This window comes from Palaemon carinicauda, chromosome 6 (assembly GCF_036898095.1).
Source record: "Palaemon carinicauda isolate YSFRI2023 chromosome 6, ASM3689809v2, whole genome shotgun sequence".
In the NCBI taxonomy this organism is placed as follows: domain Eukaryota; kingdom Metazoa; phylum Arthropoda; class Malacostraca; order Decapoda; family Palaemonidae; genus Palaemon; species Palaemon carinicauda.
Window position 1 is genome coordinate 108,596,196 of NC_090730.1, and position 21,231 is coordinate 108,617,426.

The following is a 21,231-nucleotide window of genomic DNA, read 5'->3' on the forward strand; positions in this document are numbered from 1 at the left end:
CTCAGAGTACTTAGTCGTGTGCCGACAGCTGACCGGTAGGGTGAATAGTTATTCCCCTGTTGGATTACGCTGTCGGCATAGGAGGGTAGACCTCCCTAGACTGCAATTGAAGGGGTCATATGATTTACCCCTTCTCCCAGTGGTCTAGTAGACTAGTCCTGTGCTTGCAGACCCTAGGCAAAAGAATAGATGTTCTTCTGCTGCCTAAGATGGCGCCGGCACTGAAACTTTGTTTCTCTCTTGTTTAGGGTGGCAGCTAGATGGCTGCCGGCCCCTTAACTGTATTGGTAGATCCTCGGCTGGAGAATAGATTCTCCTTCTGCCTAGGATGGCGCTGAAAGCGAAACAAAGCTTCGTTAGGGTGTGATAGGGCCGGCATCCAGCTGGCTCCTTTCACACCTTATACAGGACCCTGCCCCCCCCCCCCCCCCGTCCTTTAGTGATGGCCTAGCCATCACAACCCATTGGCCGTCGTCCTGCTATCTCACAGCTTGCTGGCAGGTTGTAGTGCCGGATCGGGCTTCTGCTTGTAATGGCCTAGTCGCTCAGCTTTCCCTTTTAGACGCAAGGATCCGGGATAGTTGTGTCGGCGGGACCACCTGCCGGCAGAAGATCCCTTTGCTATAGATTGGTCTTCATTCCTCTCTTAGACTGCCTTTCACAACCTGTGTCCGTCAGAGACTGACAATGGTGGTGGATGGGTGGAAGCCTGAATATCTTGTATTCTCCCCTTCTATTTGAACCCTCATTCCGGAGGAAGGAAGTGGGAAAGTGCTATTACATCATCCTTCACTCCTGGCTTTTTCTCTCTCTATCGGCTAGTGCCGCCAGGTACTAACCTAACCGGCGGCTGCCGTCCACTACCCTGGCCGACAAGAAACTGGCTGGACTTGTGCACCAGCAGCCAATGAACCGCTGGCACAACTGACTTAGCGGGCAAGAGCCGGCTGAGTTCTGATTACCGGTCCCTTTCCTGTCAGATAGGATGCTGACTGGACTAGTGCGCCGACATTCAGTGACCCAACGGCAACCGGTAAGCTTCCAGCAAACCGGCGGGCCGCAGGCCACCATTCCAGTCGATGTTGTGCTAGCTGAACTATGCCCAAGGTACTAGCCTTGCCGGCAATATGCCGGCTAGAACTACAGTATATGTCTATACAGTAGCCAGTATATTTGCAGTATAGATCATACTGCAAACAGAAAACTATGGTATAAAAGTATACAGTAGGTAAATTTCCAACGTACTCTATGTGTCCAGCTGCAGTCTATTGTTGAGACCATATACGATAAGGAAAGGAATTATCTTTCCATATAATGATATATGATTAGTTACGAAGGGCCCTCATTATTAATGCATTTGGAAGTTGGTGTTAAGTTACACGTATCTATCCTTATAGGCTAGAACTCTTCTGATGGGCCTCTTGAAGAGGATAATCCTAGGCTTTAATCTTGAGGGAGGTCACAGCATTTGGCGGGGTAGGAAACACACGTATGTGTCTTTCCTAATTCATTCCAGCTTACCTATCCTAAGCTATATGTAATAAAATAAAATAGAAAATATTATTAATAATAATTATTAGTTTATCTAGTGAGATGAACTACCGTATACTCATTTTATCTTCCTCTCTTTACAAGAGGACCATGTGAAGTGCAGTAGTATCTTCTGCAACGTCCACAGTAAGGACGTCTGCAGCCATGAGAAGTGCAGGACGAACTCCCATTGTTCCATCACCAAGGGACCTCTAAAATATCTGGACCCCCAGGTATGTAATGTGTGCAAAACATTGGTTACTGAGGCCTTTGAAGACCCCAAGACAACGGAGTCAAGGGGTGCAGCTCGGAGTAAGCTGCGTAGATGGGTTCATGGCTTACAGAAAAATGTTATGGGGCCTTACTTCCGAATGAGCGAATGATGGCCTATCTATTCCCTAAAGCATCTGCAGATGCTGTTATACCCCAGCCTCACCCTGAGATCCCTTGTTGTCCAGATTTCCGTAGATACGGATGTCTCGGATGCGATGAAGGACATCATTCTAGAAGAGAAGATGTCAGAGGTGTCAGAAGACACCGAAAAGGACCTTCTTGCGGAAGGTCAGGAAGAGGAGTCCACGTTGGCTCCGGAAATAGAAGAGGAGGAAGTCGAAACAGTTTCTGTTTCGTCGGTTCCAGCCCCAGAACTAGTGCCCTCTTCGTCCTCTGCTCCTCCATCTGATGCAACAGACAAGACCCTGTCTGCCATCATGGCTAGGATGGAGACGTTCCAAAAACGGAGTGAAGAAAGGGAAGCTACATTGAGGAAGGAGATTCATCACCTTGCAGCGTCCTATGGGTCTCAAAGGAGACTCAATGTGAAAGATCTTCCCTTGTGCCCTGAGGTAAACCCATGGAGGCATGCTGAGTACATACCAATCACGAATGGGAAGATTTTTATCTCAGAAAAAACTGGGAACTGTCCTTATCAAGGACATCGAATTCTGGCCCAGCTTTGAGTCTTATCCAGACTGCTTTGTCCATCTAAAGGCGGAACCTGTATCCAAAGAGGAGACAGAGCCGAAAAAGGTCATAGTGCTTGACCATGCAAAGGCTCAAGCTTTGTTGGCTAGTAGTCTGAAGGACAGAGGCTTCACTAATTCTAAGTTGCCAGGTGCAATGGCCATTCCCTTTGCAGAAAAAGGGTTCAAGGCGGTGATGAAGGCAGTGGAAGCTAGGGAACCTCGCCCTACACTGGAGGAGTGTAGGCCCCTTTCCAAAGCCCTGCCTACAGATCACAAGGACTGGAAGGATATACAGCTTACCTTCTCAATCGGGATGTTGGAGGCGGATACAGCTGGACGTCAGTTCAGTGAAAACCTCCCTAAGTTGTCTGACATTCTCCTGTGCAGGGAGCAGGAGACGAAGGAAAGGCTTGCTGCCTCTCTGTCCCTCCAGACCACCTTGGAGGCAATGGCCAGTGAGCATAGATCCCCAGATATGTTCATGGTCGTGGCCAAAACACATTTGGCAACCCTGATCAAAGACTTCTATGCCTTTTTTAGGGCTAGAAGGGCTTGCAGGGAGTTCGTTTTTGCCTCGGCTGCAGGAAAAGACGAACCCAGGAAGATGATATCTTCCAATATCTGGGGAAATGACCTCTTCCCGAGTGAGGTGGTTAAGGAGATAGTCGACAAGGCCGCCACGGAGAACAGGAACCTTCTCCAAAAGTAGGGAATGTCGGCAAAAAGGAAGTCTTCCCCGAATGAGGGTCCTCAACCGAAAAGGAAACCAAAGAGGCCAAGGTTACCCTCTTGCCCCGCAAGAAAATAACAGCAACTTCCCATGACTGGGGTGCCCCAGATAGTGGCACAGCCCCAACCCACATACTAGATGGTACCCCAGCAGGTGGTGACTCAGTCACCAGCATTCACTCCCGCCTATGAGAGGCAGACCACTACCTTTCGCCCTAAAGGTTGAGGGTCAATTAGAGGTTCCTCTAGACGTCCCTCAAGAGGAATAGGGGGTAGTGGAGGACATGGTCAAGGAGGCAAGCCCTCCAAAACCCAGAAGTAATGAGATGCTTCCAGTAGGAGGAAAACTCTGACTATTCTGAGATCGTTTGACCTTCGATCCCTGGGCCCACAGCCTGATCATGAATAGACTAGGTGGGAGCTGGAAGGCTGCTCCACCATCATTTCCCTAATCCTACCAACACCCCACTCCTGTTCTGGAGCAACTCTTGAGCAAACGGGTGATAAGGAGAGCAAAGTCCGTCAAATTCCAAGGAAGGCTGTTTTGTGTTCCCAAGAAGGACTCAGACAAACTCAGAGTCATTCTGGACTTGTCGCCACTCAACAAGTTCATAGAAAACGACAAGTTCAAGATGCTGACCCTTCAACACATAAGGAAACTATTGCCCAAAAGGGCATACACAGTCTCCATAGACATGGCAGACGCCTATTGGCACATTCCGATCAATTGCCCACTCTCCTTCTACCTAGGATTCAGGCTAAAAAAAAGAAAGTATGCTTTCAGAGCCATGCCCTTCGGACTAAACATAGCCCCAAGGATATTCATGAAGCATGCAGATGCAGTCGTTCAACAACTACGACTAGAAGGTGTCCAGATGATGGCCTACCTGGATGAATGGCTGGTGTGAGCAGCATCCAAGACGGAATGCATGCAAGCATCCAAGAAAGTGATCCATTTCCTGGAACATCTGGGATTTAATATCAACATAAAAAAGTCTTGACTATCTCCAGCTCAGAAGTTTCAATGATAGGTATACATTGGGACTTACAGTCACATAACCCCTCCATTCCATTAAAGAAGAGGACAGAGATAGTGGGATCTGTCAAAAGACTACTAAAATCCGACAGGATATCAAGACACCAACAGGAAAGAGTGCTGGGCTCTCTTCAGTTTGCATCAGTGACAGACTCAGTGTTAAGAGCTCAGCTAAAAGATGCATCAGGAGTCTGGAGAAGATACGCATCAAACGCTCAAAGAGATCAAATAAGACCGATGCCGATGCGACTACGATCACTTCTCAAGCCATGGTCGATGGTCAAGAACCTGAAGAGGTCGGTGCTTCTGCAACCGAGTCCTCCCTCAGTCATCATCCACATGGACACATCAAAGGAAGGATGGGGAGATCACTCTCATTAACGGAAAGTCCAGGGAACTTGGTCCTCTCTATTCAAGACCTTCCACATCAACATTTTGGAAACCATGGCAGTCTTCCTCACTTTGAAGAAATTGTCCCCTTGACCTTCAGTCCACATAAGACTGATTCTGGACTGCGAGGTGATAATGAAATGTTTGAATCGTTAAGGTTTGAGATCACCTCAACTCAACCAAGTGATGTTAGCCATCTTCCGCTTAGCGGGAAAGAAGAGATGACACTTATCAGCAGTTCACCTTCAAGGTTTCCTCAATGTGACGGCGAACGCTCTATCCAGACTAACGCCGATAGAGTCAGAATGGTCCCTAGACAGAAGATCGTTCTCCTTCATCTTATATCAAGTCCCAGAACTGCAGATCGACCCTTTCGCGACGAGCGACAATAAGAAACTACCACGTTATGTGGCCACATACGAGGACCCTTTCGCGGAAGCGGCAGGCGCCATGTACCTCGACTGGAACAGATGGACCAGGATTTATCTGTTCCCGCCAAACATTATGCTGATGAAGGTCCTTAACAAGCTGAGATCTTTTCAAGGAACAGCAGCCCTAGTGGCTCCCAAGTGGCCCTGAAACAACTGGTTCCCTCTAGTATTGGAATTGCATCTAAGGCTCATTCCTCTGCCGGACCCAGTTCTGACTCAACAAATACAGAAGTCGAATGTCTTCGCTTCATTATGGGAAACCCAAGACCTTCATCTCATGATTTTTTCTCCTTAGCAGTAAGGAAAAGATTTGGGATCTTGAAAGAAAGTATAGACTTCTTAGAGGAATATAAGTCTAAACATACCAGAAGGGAATAAGAGTCGTCTTGGAAGAAGTGGGTTGCTTTTGGGATCTTGAAAGAAAGTATAGACTTCTTAGAGGAATATAAGTCTAAACATACCAGAAGGGAATAAGAGTCGTCTTGGAAGAAGTGGGTTGCTTATGTCAAGGCAAGAAAACCAAGAGAAATCTCAATAGATTTCTGATTATCCTTCTTTATTTATCTTCATGAACAAGGTTTAGCAGCCTACACGATAACTATGTGTAAGTCTGCCTTGACTAGGCCTTTGCTTTACCCTTTCCAAGTAGACTTTTTTAATGAACTCTTTAACAAGATTACTAAGGCCTGTGCTAGGCTTAGGCCTGCAGCACCTCCAAAGCCCATCTCATGGTCCTTGGATAAGGTACTACACTTTTGCTCAATGTTGGACAATGAGCTGCTCTCTGAAAGATTTGACTCAAAAAGTTATATTCTTGTTTGCTCTAGCTTTGGGGTCTAGAGTTAGTGAGAGAGTGGCCCATTCTCGGGAAGAGGGCCATATTCAGTTTACGGAAAAAGGAAAACGTTTCTAGCCAAGAACGAGCTACCCACCAGGAGGTGGGGTCCCTGGAGAATCTGCCCTCTGAAGGAAGATGTCTTGCTGTGTCCAGTGGAGTGTCTAAAGGTTTATCTTCGTAGAACTTTGGACTTCAGGGGAGGACAGGTCTTTAAAGGGGAAACATCGGGCTCACACTTATCACTGAAACAACTATGGGCTAAGATAACCTATTGCATTCGCAGAACGGATCCTGACAGTACACCCGCAGGTCACGATCCTAGAAAAATTGCTTTGTCATTAAATTTTTTCCAGTTCATAGATTTTGAGCGTCTTTGCTCGAATGCTGGATGGAAGTCATCCAGAGTGTTTTTCAAGCATTATGAGAAACAAGTGCAAGAATTAAAGAGATATGTGGTGACGGCAGGTAGTGTACTAAAAGCTATCGCTTAGTGCGGTGAGGAACAGTGAATTAATTGGGACTATAATTCGTTAAGGTGTACATGTTGGCACCTTACAGTGCAACATGGTAAGTGAAATGTCATGAAGGTGACATTATGGACTGTTCCAGTGTCTAAAGGTAAAGAAACATAGATTTAACACTAGTGCCATGTGTTTTTACCCAAGTATAAATAGACAGACTTTCTCAGAAAAGTATTAGAAAATTATTGAATTTCCAATTGAGTGGCATGAACTTTTGTTTTCAGATGAAACAAGTATTTCTGGTCTGGCCTTTATTCCCCATATTTATTATTATTATTCACTTGTATTCTTTATATTACTATGAAATGTATGCTGAATTACTATTTATTGATTGCCAATAAATATCTGATTGTTATTTGCGTCTTATTTCGCCCCAAACCTATATAAATAGAGTTATGTATGAGCATTACTTTTTTATTCCTTATTATTCTGCATAATAACATAGAGCAACTGAAGTAACTTTGTTCCTAAATGTATGCAAATATTTTCTACCCAAGCATACCTTGTTTCGACAGGGATATAAACTTATCTGATGTGGTATACAGCTGAGCTGATATACCTTGGATGCTATGGTGGCTTATGTGACCCTTTGTTCGTTTTGAAAATACAAACTTTGACTGGTGGAGCATACAGTGAGACCCATATGCCCATTTGTTGCTATGTTGGTCATATGAAATATGCAAACTTCGAGACTTTTACCTGAGTCTAGTATGACTCTTCCCTGTAGGGGGCAGAAAGCACTAACATAGTTCATGATTAGAAGAAATGGCGTATAACGGTAACGTCATAGGTCTCTAATGTCTAGAGCGACCAAGGAAATATTTTCTTGAGGTTAAGGCACAATTGGAAAATCCACAGATACATTAATGCTCTGGTAAACTTCCATAACGATGACATGGCCTTAGCCCAAAAAAAGGATTTTGAGCGAAGCTAAAAATCTATTTTTGGGTGATACAGCCTTGTCGTCCTGATGGACCCGCCCTCCTTTCTATGAAGGCCTTGGCAGGATCCCTCTCAATAATACTGTATCTGTAGCACCTGCTCAACACTACAAGGAATAAAGATGGCGGCGATGATGGCACCATATAGGTACTCAAACAGTAACGGAGGAAGGGAACCTTAATAACAACTCCTCTTTTATTTTGCCACTTTCCTTCTTCGAAGCGTAAACGCTATGTGGGATGAAGATTGCTATGTGGCGTGTCAAGAATACGTCCCCCGATATTATGCGATATCCTTAAAGGAAACTTTAAGGATATTCGCACCAGGAGTTAGAATTCTGGACACCTTAAGTTAAATTCTCTGGGAATATCACTGTAGTCAAATATACCCTAGGAAGCTACTTAAAGGAACCTTCCATCAGGGCAACATGGCTATATCACCCCAAAAATAGATTTTTCGCTCCATTTATTATACTTGTTGCCAGCTCCAACGTGAACACAATAGTTTGACAGGTCAGTGTTTATTTGGTGTTGTAGGTATATCGCATGTGTCGTCTGTTTCTTTATATTTTGAATTTGACAGTTGACACAAATGAAATTATGGCACCAACAGTGAATAAGTCACACAAGTGTGATATTTGTAATAAACGAAAAGAAACTGGTCCTCGTTTGCTGTTTCACAGGTTCCCTATAGATAAACAATGGTGAGTACTGACAGTATAATACATGAAATATGTGCTTCAAATTAGTAAGCCCCACTGATATTGAATATAAATTTAGGCAAGGAATCGGCAGTAAATTTTTTGGTTTCAAACTTTCTATTTTTTTATTTTACTGATTAACTTCATGACTTCATCAAATTTAAACCAGCAACCAAGCAGTGCTGTGCCAATTCCTGAATGTTAAGAGAATAAAAAAAGTGTTGGTTTAGAATGTAAAAATGTTCAAGGTATGCCAATGAAAGTATAGCCTACAAGGTTAGAAGAAAATTCCAAATTCCTAGCCTAACCGAAACCGATGAGTATCACAGCAAACATGCCGATAGATGTCCAGACGTTAGACAGATTGAGTATTGGTGATAATCCAAAATTAGTGGGTAAAAGATTACAAGTGTGGAAAAGCAGCTTCCAAATTTATGTAGAAGCACTAGGGAAAATATATAAAAAGCACCAGAAACCATTGTTACTTCATACTGCAGATTTAGAAGTTCAGGAAATTTACAGAAAACAATTGAAGGGCTCGCAAATCCATTTGCTTCTCAAGCAAATATGTACTTAGAATGTTACCAGCTCATCGAAGAATCAGAGGAATCAGGTGAGACAGTAGATTCATTTGTGACTAAGGTAAGGAAAGTAGCGTGAACTTGGGAATTTAGACCAAAGGTAATAGAGCAAATTATAGTAAAGACTAACTCAAAAGAGCTTAGGAAAACATTGCTACAAGAAAGGAAACTAACCTTGCAGAAAGTTCTAGAAATAGCAAGAGCGCATTTTTCCCAGGTCTAGACGAGTAGTCGAGTCACAGCCAAGGAAATAAGTTTGGCTGTACCTCCGAAAATAGCCATAGGATTTTTTAAAAAATTATTTCAATGTGCCCCACAAAAAGTTACCTTACATTGTTCAGCCTAACGAAACCTAACTTTTAAGCGTTCAAGAGTTGTTGGAATTTCTCTGCAACATGCTATAAGTCTAAACTATAGCGTAATAGAATGGTTTTTGTATTCTAGTGAAATAGGATGGTAAAGCATATAGTGTAATATGTCCACCTTGATACTTGATATGGGCGAAACTCATCCATATTCAGGAGTTGAGCAAAAAAACTCATAACGTCTAAATTCAAGCTATCATGTGTGCAACCGGCATTTCTCCACAAAAAAAAAATAAATAAATAAAAAAAAAAAAATACTTATATTCACCTTTTGACAAATTTTGCCACAATGCCTGCCCAGACCAACATGTAGAAGGTATGTGTTATCTACTTTATACATGTGTTTAGTCATTACGGTATTATCAACTGATTTTTTATCAATGAGATATTTTTCTATGCAAAAAGCCCACATCTATTGTACAGGGTCTACTAGCTTCACCAGATAAGATGTTGACCCTATAAAGACAAGTGAGTTAATGAAAAATGCTGATTTAATTGTAGCCATGTAAAATTTAGATCCCTTTTTATATGTGGGTATGCTACAAAAGAAAATAAAAAGTCAGCATACTACTAAGCACTTTTCCTGTACTTTATTCCGATAGCATAATAAAGTGCACAGAAAGCCTTGGCCATTATTCTATACTTTCACTTTCCTTCATGACTTTCTTCGTTTCATTCTATTTATATTTTGCCCTGTGCAATTTTGGATATATCTATTCATATTTGTATGTATGTCTTTGATAATTTAGATAACTGTAGTACATAATTTAGTAAAATGATTTTTATGTACTATATTTTTGTGTATATATTTATATACATATGTTTTGTATAATGCACATATTATTGAAATGCATATTTTCAGATACATCAATAGATTTACACCACCAATCAATTATACATCAAACTGGTTGCTGACTTATCAACTCAAGAATTTTAACAATCTTGAATATGGTATATATATGATGTGCATTTTGTATATGTTTAAATTTTCTGAAATGGTAAGTGCATTACAATTACTCTAAATTTAATCATGTAAGTACCATTCCTGCTTTAGAAAATAGATAATCTGAGATAACTTCATTCGTGAAACATGGTAAATGGTCTATGCTTTTGGTAGATATTACACTTTTGCTTTTATTAACTAGAATTCATATAGAAAGACTTTGTTTTCAGTGAAAAAAGTGTTAGACTAATAGTTGCATTATGGCTATTAGATTCATCTATCAACTGACCAGGGAAAATTCTAAAGATTGTGAAAATATTGAAATAAATGAAAATGTTCAATCCAATATTGGTAAGAAAATTTTTATTAGTTGTGTTTTTGTATATATTAATGCATAAAATAATTTGATTTTAGCCGCCAAATGAAACAGTATAGTACGTCATTTGTTTCATTTCATACTATTAGCGTTTCCAGAATTTACTAGTGGTTATCCAAAAGATACTGGAGTGGAGTGTACAGTAATGCCACAGTAACAAGAATGATGGATAATGTTAGTTATATTGCTACGAGCGTAAGTCCTACTAAAAGTATTATGACTTCTAGACCTGCATTTGCTACTAATACTGCTACTACTACTCCCCCTCCTCCTACTGTTGCTACTACTACAATTACTGCTAGTGATGATGTTGACTGTAGCATTCTCAACGGAAATAATTTACCAAAGCCTGAAAAACAGCATGAGACCACACAAATAGGGGTACATGAAGTTGATTGATTGATTTAAAGTTCTCTGGCATCTTGACCCCGATATTGTTTATTATAAATAAAGATTAAAAGAATATTCAATTAAAAAACAAGAAAAAAATATGTTATAAAAGATAAATAGCATTTAACTGTTCGATTTGAATTTCCAATAGTTTGTCGAGGGAAATACCGGAACAATGAGTGAAATCCCAGGATTGTATAACCTTAGGAGATGACCGGGATCTCGGGATCCCGGGAGAGAAATCTTAGTAATTACCAATGATTAGTCATTTATGTATGATTGTAACTTTCATTAGGGTGTTATTCTATCAAATATGGATTGATTGATTGATTTGAAGTTTTCTGGCATCCTGACAGTGAAAGTTATTGACGCCGATATCTTTTATCATAAATAAAGATTAAAAGAATATTCTATTAAAACCAGAGAAGTAAATATGTTATAAAAGTTAAATAGCATAAAGACGACCTGCTTGTGATGTAAATTTAAAAATGCCACCAGATGTAAATATGTTATAAAAGTTAAATAACATTAAGAACACCTGCCTCTGATATAAATTTAAAAATGCCACTAGCATTGAACGACACATGATGTCCAAGGATCTTGGCAAGGATGAACCTGCCATCTTCACCACGAGCCTCAAACAGATATCTATTTCTTTCAGTACTATACGTGGGACATTCAGTCAACAAATGCCTCACTGTCAACGGTATCAAACAGTCGGCACAATATGGATGGTGTTGGCCAGCTAGCAGAAACTCGTGTGTCATCCAAGTGTGACCAGTGCGGAGACGACAAAGAGTAGTCTCCCGTTCTCGGGGCATCCCATTATACCTGCAAGTGGATATACCAATCGATATTTCTCTCATTTTATTTTCGCTTAAACTATCCCCATGCTGTTGCCAGTTGTTATAAATAAAATTCCTAATTGTTAGTAAAAAAATTATTACAAAGAATGGGAGACCTTGGTAGCAACTCGGCTGCAGCGCTTTTTGCTAGTGAACCTGCCTCTTCATTTCCACACACACCTACGTGTGCCAGAACCCAGCAAAATCGAACTGTTATACTTTTTACGCCAATAATTAAAAGCCACTCAAAAATCTTTAAAACTAAAGGGTTACTAGAATAAAAACTTTCTAAAGCTTGAAGGACACTTCTTGAATCACTATAAATGATAAAATTGCCCTTCCCCCTTTTTAACGCTATTTTCTCAATAGCGGTTAGTATGCATATAATTCAGCAGTAAATATGGAATATATTGGAGGAAGTACCCCTCAACAGTTAAAATAACTACTATTTACTCCAAATCCAATGCCAGCATCGGATTTGGAGCCATTGGTATATATAAAAGTTGATTCTTTTTGTTCTTCAACATGTTCCATAAAAAGAGACCTCGCTTCTATTTCAGTCAAGTTTTTTTTTCTTTTTTTTAACACCAATAAAATATTTACAGAGAGATATCTCTGGTAATTTCCACTAAGGAATTGATGATATCTTAAATGGTAGTACCTTACCTCAAATTTTATCAGGAATATTTAATAACTGGTTTAGTCGAAATACATAAGGTTGAGGAGATTTTGGGTGCAACTCAAAGTATGTTGAGTTCCTTACAAGGCTTGCAGTCTCAAAAGCTAAAGAGTTAGGGAGTCTTTGTAACCTAAACCAATACCGAAAGATGGAAGACATGCGGAAATGGTCTAGAGGTAACTCTCCAGAATCAACAAGGAGGCTTGGCACAGGTGAGGTTCTAAACGCTGCTGTGGACAGTTTTATACCAGCATGATGTATCGCATCTAACATATTTAATCGGCTAAGGGTGGCTGAGGAGTATATTTCCCACCCATAACTAATTTTGGAAAATTAAGGCCTTGTATGATTTTAAAATAGTTTTACGGTCTGCCCCCATGATGTATGGGACAATACTTTTAAAAATTCAGAGCCTCAAGACATTTACCTTTAAACCTTTAAGTGTGGAACCTATGTCAACCTACAATCGAAAATTAATCCTGAAAATTTAGCTCCATCTACACATGGGATCCATTGAACTTTCATGTATATAAGTGGGTCTGGATGTACTCCTCTGATACAAAAGAAATGTATGATAGTAGTTTTGCTTGTTAAAAACTTAAACCCATTCATATCAACCCACTGAATAATTTTGTCCTTTGCGAGTTGTAGTTTTCTCTCAACCATTGCCATTCTTGCTCCAGCAAAGGATATGGAGAGATCATCCGCAAATAGTGTTGAGAGAACATCCCGGGGAATGACTGAGGATATCCCATTAATTACTAGTGCAAACAGTGTTACACTCAGCACACTACCCTGAGGAACTCCCTCTTCCTGACATTTACTCTCTGATAGAGTTTCCTCCACTCTCACTTGAAAAACTCTATGTGAAAGAAATCATTGGATAAACAGTGGTAGCTCTCCTCTTAACCATAATTCATGAATGGTTTTAGTGATACCATATTTCCATGTAGTATCATAAGCCTTTCAAGGTAAAAAAATGATTGTCACACAGTGCTGTTTGGAAGCAAAGGTTTCATAAATAGAAAACTCAAGGCATATCAACACATCAGTCTTTGAATTAATTTTTCTGAATCCACATTCAATGGGTGATAAAATACCCTTCTTTTCAAGGTACCACATCAGCCTTCCATTGACCATCTTCTTCATTATTTTACATAAACAAGATGTCAATGCAATAGGATGATAGTTTGTTGCTAAAAACTTGTCCTTATTTGGTTTTAAAAAGGCTAAAATCATGGCTATTTCCCAAACACTTGGGTAACTATGATCATGCCATATTCTATTAATACTGCTTAAAATAAGTAACTTTGCATTAAAATTTACATGTTTAATCATTGCATATGTAATTCCATCGGGTCCTGGGGCTGTATTGTTGCAATGAGCAAGTGCGGAATCAAATTCTCTTTCAGTAAGAGCAAAATTAAAAGACTCTTCCCTTCCTGTTGCAAAATCTAAAATTTTCTTTTCTTCAATGCTCCTATACTGCTGACCAGGAGCTCCTTCACACTTGCATGATACGTTTGAAAAATGATCATTTGCTTCAGTTACATACTGACAATTCACCTTCAACCCTGGTGGTGTGTTTGAGGTGAATCAGCCAGCTATCTTTTTTTATTTTCCTTCACACAGAAGATGGTGCTTTCCTACGGTTAATGGAGGAAACAAAAGACATCCATGACTGGCCCCTAGCTTCTTTCATGGCACGACAGAACTTTGCCCTACATTTCTTGTATATAATTAAATTCTCATCAGTTTGGTGTCTACGCAATCGTGTTAAGAGAGCTTTTCTGTGGCTCTGTGCAGGGCAGTTAGCTCTGATTACCACCAAGGGACTGGTTGTCATTTGAATAACCCTGTTGTTTTGGGAATTGAATTGACTCCTGCTGTATGGAGAGTTCCATTCAGTAAGTCTATCACATCATCTATATTTTAAACCTGTTCTGCATCTGCCTCAATTTCACTTAGCTCACGAAATTTATCCCTGTCCCCCTTGTCAAGATTCCATCGTAGGAATCTCTTTAAAGGTGGACAATTGTTGGTGTTTATAATGATTTGTGCATGATCGCTGGTATGCCAATCATCTAATGTCCAATCGAAATCAAGAAGGCAGTTAGATCATGCAATTGAAAGATCAATGCATGACAAGGTACCTGTCTGAACATGGAAGTTCATGGACATCCTCTTTCTCCCCAATTGATGAGATAAAATTGTCCCTTGTGTTTGTCAACACATCACCCTATAAAGGATGTCTACCATTTATATCTCCCAGTAAGAGAAAAAGTTGAGGAAGTTGTTGAATGACCTCTATCAAATCATCATATCAAATATTATCTTTTGGAGGTAAGTACGAAGAGCATATTGTATATTTTCTCCCTATTTCAATTTGTACAACCACTGCCTGCAGGGGTGTACAAGTAGAAAGGGGTATTTAGGGAACATCTCGACAAACGTATATGCCCCTTCTGCAATGGCTCCCTGCTTGTTGATTATATGGTGTTCTATAGCTAACATACTCTCGAGGACTAGGAGTGTTAACACCAAGCTTACATTCCTGTAGACATACGATTATGGGGGAATGATTATGAATTAGGAGCTTGAGTTCTTCATGTTTGACCCTTCAACCCTGACGATTCCATTGCAAAATGGAGGAAAAACTATGGTTTATTTTTTGGAAGAAGCTTTGGATGAAGACTTCCCATTTGTAAGTTTTGATATAACACTATTCACCGGTGGTTTTATTAGAGAGTATCTTCATAGATTGGGTTTTGAGTTTATTATTTTCATTTTGTCCTTTTGATCTAATTGTTGAGAGGGATTGTAGACCTCAACTTGAATTTCTGATTCATTTAAATTGTCTTCAGAAACATGAACAGACAAAATATCATATTCATTCGATGCTATAACTTATAATTCTTATGTAAGGGGGTGAGAAAGAGGGAGGATTCTCTCTTTTAATATTGATAGGTTATGAGCTACCAGGTTTTTGTACCTTCCCCACTACAGGTACACCTGATAACTTGGTTTTAGGTGGAATCTCCATTAAATCAGGCAAGGATATGGCCTTGGAGAGGTTAGTACTATCATTTGTAAAGGACACAAAGGTTTGGGAGTGGTGGGTAATGTCTTTTTGTTGATACTCAATGATAAATCTTTAGGAGGAGATATTCTTGTACTATTATGCAGCACTTTAAATGGTGAATCTATTTTCAAAAACTACCTGCAGTAGTAGGTGGGCTAGATGTTTCTCGAGGAACTTTTTCTCCTGTTTTTAATGTCTTTGCATAGGTTGTAGATTTATCTAATAATCTCTTGGCATGCCCCCCGCTTATATGTTCAATAATTGATTTATTGAGGGCAGCCTCTTCTAACTAATAAAACTGACAGCTCTTATCATTAGATTTATGAATAGAGTTGCAGTTCAAGCTCCTTGCCTCAACCGTACATTCTCTATGGTAAAGATTGGAGCAAGTACTAAAAATTCTATCATTCTTGCAAACTTTGGAAGGATGCCCAAATTTTAAGCAATTAAAACATTACAGTTGCTTCTGCCTGAAAGGTCGAACTCAAATCCTTTTTTTTTTTTTTTCTATTTCTATGTGGAAAGCTACATCAGTATCCTGGGCAGTAGGGATAATCATTGATCTTCCTGGTACTTTATGTACTTTCCACACTGATAGTGGACACATAGCCAATATCTCCTCTTCGATAAATTCATATAGATCCATATTGAAAACCACTTTCCTTCCATAGGGGTTTGATATCCATTTTGATATCATCATTTTCTGTCTTTAAATTGGACAATATAACAGACTGTGTGTATGACTTGGCCTTTATCGAGTAACTTTTCTTGCCAAATCGAGATATATCTCCAGGTGCGATCGTTCCTACCTTCTTCTGAAGATAATTGAAGAATTTAAAATAATATTCTGTACCTCCTATAGATTGAGCAAGAAGCCACATTGGTGGTTTTGGCTTTCTTTGGGTTGGCATAACTACTTCTATGTCTTTATCAATTCAGTCTCCTGGTCTTTGGGTACCCCATCACACAGAGCACCCTTAATACTCATTTTACTTACTTTAACATTAATGATGTTACGGCTTGCATTGAATGCTTCCTCATGACGATTAAATGATAACCAAGAATCCCTTTTATCATCTTGAAGCTTCATTCTAATTTCTTTTATTAGTGTTTAGCATTCAAATGTTTTATGCAGCACATCATAATTAACTCCTAATGGGATCTGGGTAACAAGCAGGATTTTTAATTTTCCTGTGTTGCCCAAATTACCCTTTTTTCGAATGTTCAAAGAATAGCCCTTTTTAGTTCCTAAGTCATGAATGTAATTGTCTTTAAGTGGATTGACAGAGGTCGGCAACAGTGCCGGGGGCGAGTCAGCATATCCAGGGGAGGGGGGGGGGGGTCGTTATCAGCAAAATCCATGAGAAAAAAAATAAGAAGATAATGTGAGATTTGAAATAGTTTGATTCCCCTGCTTGAGAAAATTAAGGCATCACATGTTGGATAGGAAATTTGCATTCTCCACTATTGGCACAATGAGAATATACTTCCCAGATAGTCCACTCCATACCCTACACGAAGGATAGCACCAAAACAGATATAGAGGCACAGGTGTAAGCTGAACCCGCCTTTTTGGATCAACACCAAAAAACTATGGAATCATCCTCCCCATATCTGTAATGACGAGCTTCCAGCCAAAACCCAAAAGTCCTAGCCCAAGCATTGGATCCCCCTGGATTCCGAAGACCCAACACTTGAGGATGGTTCTGCCATAAAGGTCCAAACCTTCTTCGAGATGGCTGAGATCATCCAATACTCTCACGTATAGCTTTGAGCGCAAACACTTCCCAAAAGTGACACCTCCTCCCATTTATCAAAGCAGGCAGCAATAACTGATGTAGAAACATCCACGCCAGTGGCAATAGCGGATGTAGAATCATCTACGCCATCAAAAAGAAAAAGGGATATACATATATATGTACACATATACAGTACACATATATATATGGGGACTTTTACTCATGGAGTTGGGACAGCAACATGAAAGGAAGTTTATGAAATTTGGATAAGGTTGAAGTAATATTAAGAGGATGAGAAAGATTTGAAAGGGAGAAATTTGGATTCGAACTGGCGGAGCAATTTCCTCAAGTTTGAGAGACCTCTTGCCTGTCACTAAGTTTCAAGACGGGAATGAAATGCCATGCTGAAGCTCAATGACTTCATCAAGGCATTCTATCATTAAGAGGGGGTACATGAAAAAGGAGAAAAAACAGTTACAACCATAAAATCAAATGGTAAGATGTTACCATGAATCGGTTTTTTATGTGATCAAAACAAAATATTTTCCCCAATAAATGGTATTCTGAAATACAATGAAATAAATAATTAATTTTTTTAAATTGCATATATATATATAGATATATATATATATATATATATATATATTTATATATATATATATATATAAATATATATATATATATATATATATATGTATATATATATGTATATATATATATATATATAAATTGTACTTCAAAACACTATTTTTATAAATATATATATATATATATATATAAATATATATATATGTATATATATATATATATATATAAATTTATATATATACATATATACATATATATATATATATATCTATATATATATATATATATATATGTATATATGTATATATATAAATTTATATATATATATATATATATATAAATATATTTATATATATATATATATATATATATATATTTATAAAAATAGTGTTTTGAAGTACAATTAAATACATAGATTTTATTTTTAAATTTATATATATATATATATATATATATATACATATATATAACGGATTTTGAGCGAGGCGAAAAATCAATTTTTCGGTGAGGTAGCCATGTCGTCCTGATGGAAGTTCCTTCTCAGTAGCTTCCTAGGTTATATCTAACTAAAGTGATATATCACAGAAAATTTTGCTTGTATTATTTTATAGGGATATCGCATAAGATCAGTGCACGTATTCTTGACACGCCACACAGCTATCAAAACCCCTAATAGCTTTGAGAGGAGAAAGTGACAAGAATTGTAGGAGAACCGTTATTAAGGCAACACTCTTACTCGTACTGTGATTGAGCACCAGCACGCCACCGTGTGTCGCCATCTAGTCATTCTATGTAGCGTTAATGAGGTGCTACAGATACAGTACATTAGGGAGGGATTCATTTATCCTTTGTCAAAGGAGCGTGGGTCCATCAGGACGACATGGCTACCTCACCCAAAAATAGATTTTTCGCTTCACTCAAAATCCGTTTTTGGGCTCAGGCTATGTCATCCTGATGGAAGTTTACCAGAGCATTAATGTATCTGTGGATTCTTAATAGTGCTGTTCACCTCAAAATAAAATTTTCCTTGGTCGTCTAGATCTAGACACACCTGGTGTTACCATCATACACCATTCAAATGATCATGGACTATGTTAGTGCTTCCTGTCCCCTACAGGGAAGAGTCTTGGAACACTCTAGGAGAAAAACCCGAGGATTGTGAGTTTAAGTAACAAGTCTAGCAAACAAGTTGTATATTAGTTTCCTCATATACATAATGCATAGTTTGTACTCTGAATGGAATTAATCTGTGTATGTTACTGATACCTCTCGAGTCTGTTTGTTCATTGGAGACAAGATAGACAGGTTTAAATTCATGTAGGAAACTTTAAATCAGTAAGGTAAACAGGTTGGTACAATCAATCATACTAGGGACTGAACTCAATAGCATAACATATAATCCGAGAATTGTTTTGCTTGGAACAGTGGTAACCTTTGTTCTGAATATTTTTCCTAAAATAAGAGGATAAACAGTAGCTCTAACACCCTTTATTTGTATGTTTTAAGAATTTGGGGCAAAATGAGATGCAAAGATTGCTAACTATGTTTATTAACAAATATAATATAGAAATCAAGGGTTGTACCATGTACAATCAATCACAATTTTCACTGAAAATTTTTGTGAGAAAGCATAATTAGTAATAACAGGAAAATTAATAAGGTTTCATCTGAAAAGGAAACAAAAGCCACTCTATGGGACATATGGAATATTCCACTATGGATTCTGTTGTTACAAAAGGTACACTTGCATATAAACATGCATGGGACATGTGTCAGTCTTTTATGCTTTTTATTACCCGTGTAATTAGAACAGTCTACAGTGTCATGTACTAGACACATCACTCAACATGATACACCGTAAGAATCCATCATGTACACCCTTCACTAAAAAGTCCCAATTAGTGCACTGTTCTTCGCAGTAATCAAGCGGAAGGTTTTAGTACACTACCTGCTGCCACCACATAATGTTTGATTTCCTGTAATTGTTTCTCGTAATGCTTGAAGAAGACCCTTGATGACTTCCATCCAGTGTAAGCGCGAAGACTTTCAAAAGACATATTCTGAAAGAAATTCAGAGACCAAGCAACTTTTCTCGGATCACGACCTGCGGGTGTACTGTCTGGATCAGCTCTGTTAATGAAATAGGTGATCTTCACCTTTAGTTTTTTTAAGGTTAATGTTGAACCTGATGTTTCTCCCCGAAAAGCTGACCTCCCTTAAAGTCTGAAGTTCTACGAAGATAGACCTTTAGGCATTCCACTGGGTATAGGGATGCTTCTTCCTTCACAGGGCAGATTCTCCAGGGACCCCACCTTTTAGTGGGCAGCTCGTTCTTGGCGAGAAACGCTGGGTCCGGAAAAAGGTTCAGTTCTCCGCAGTCTGTGAACTGAATGTGGCCATCATCCCTCGAGAGGGCCAATATTTCGCTAACTCTGGCTCCTGAGGCTAGTGCAAATAAGAATATCATTTTTTGAGTCAAGTCATTTAGAGAGCAGGCTTCGTTGTTCAAGGTTGATGTCAAGTGAAGAACCTTATCCAAGGACCATGAAATGGGCCTCGGAGGAGCTGCGGGCCGAAGTTTAGCACAGGCATTTGAAATCTTGTTGAAGATATCATTGGAGAAGTCCACCTGGAAGGCGTACAGCAAGGGTCAGGTCAGGGCAGATTTGCACGTGGCAATCGTGTTGGCTGCTAAACCTTGTTCATGAAGATGGATGAAGAAGGATAAACAGAAATCCGTTGAAATCTCCTTTGGTTTCTTTGCCTTGACAAAGACGACCCATTTCTTCCAGGAAGACTCGTATATTCTTCTCGTTGATTTTGACTTGTATTCTTCGAGAAAGTTAATACTGTCCCTTGAAAACCCAAACCTTTTCTTGACTGCTAAGGTGAGAAAATCATGAGATAAAGGCTCTGGGTTTTCTGTGATGAAGCTGAGACAGTCGACTTCTGCACTTGCTGAGTCAGAACTGGATCCGGCAACGGGATTAGCTTCAGGCGTAGTTCCATTATCGGGGAGATCCATACTCTGTTGGGCCATTTGTGGGCCACTATTGCTGCTGTTCCATGAAAGGATCTCAGTTTGTTGAAGACTTTCAGCAGAAGGTTGGTTGGAGGGAACAATTAGGTCTTGGACCATCTGTTCCAGTCTAGAGACATCGCGTCCATTGCTTCCGCTAGAGGATCCTCGTACGAGGCTACATACCGGGGTAGCTTCTTGTTGTCGCTCGTTCCTAAGAGGTCTATCTGCAGTCCTGGGACCCTGAGTAAGATGAAGGAGAATGATCTTGCGTCTAGGGACCATTCTGACTCTATCGGGTTGAGCCTGGATAGAGCGTCCGCTGTCATATTGCGGAACCCTTGAAGGTGGACTGCTGATAAGTGCCATCTCTTCTTCTCAGCCATGCGGAAGATGACCAATATCACTTGGTTGATTTGAGGTGATCTTGAGCCCTGTCGATTCAGGCATCTCATTACAACCTCGCTTTCTACTACCCTTTGGATATGGATTGAGCAGTGAAGTTTCAGCTTTTTCAGTGAGAGAAGAACTGCCATGGCTTC

The 21,231-nt window shown here is 39.5% G+C and overlaps 1 pseudogene; it reads left to right on the forward strand.

Annotated features, from left to right (window-relative positions):
• Positions 1-4,012: 4,012 nt before the first annotated feature.
• LOC137643187 (uncharacterized) overlaps positions 4,013-21,231 on the forward strand; it is a 28,940-nt pseudogene continuing 11,721 nt past the window's right edge.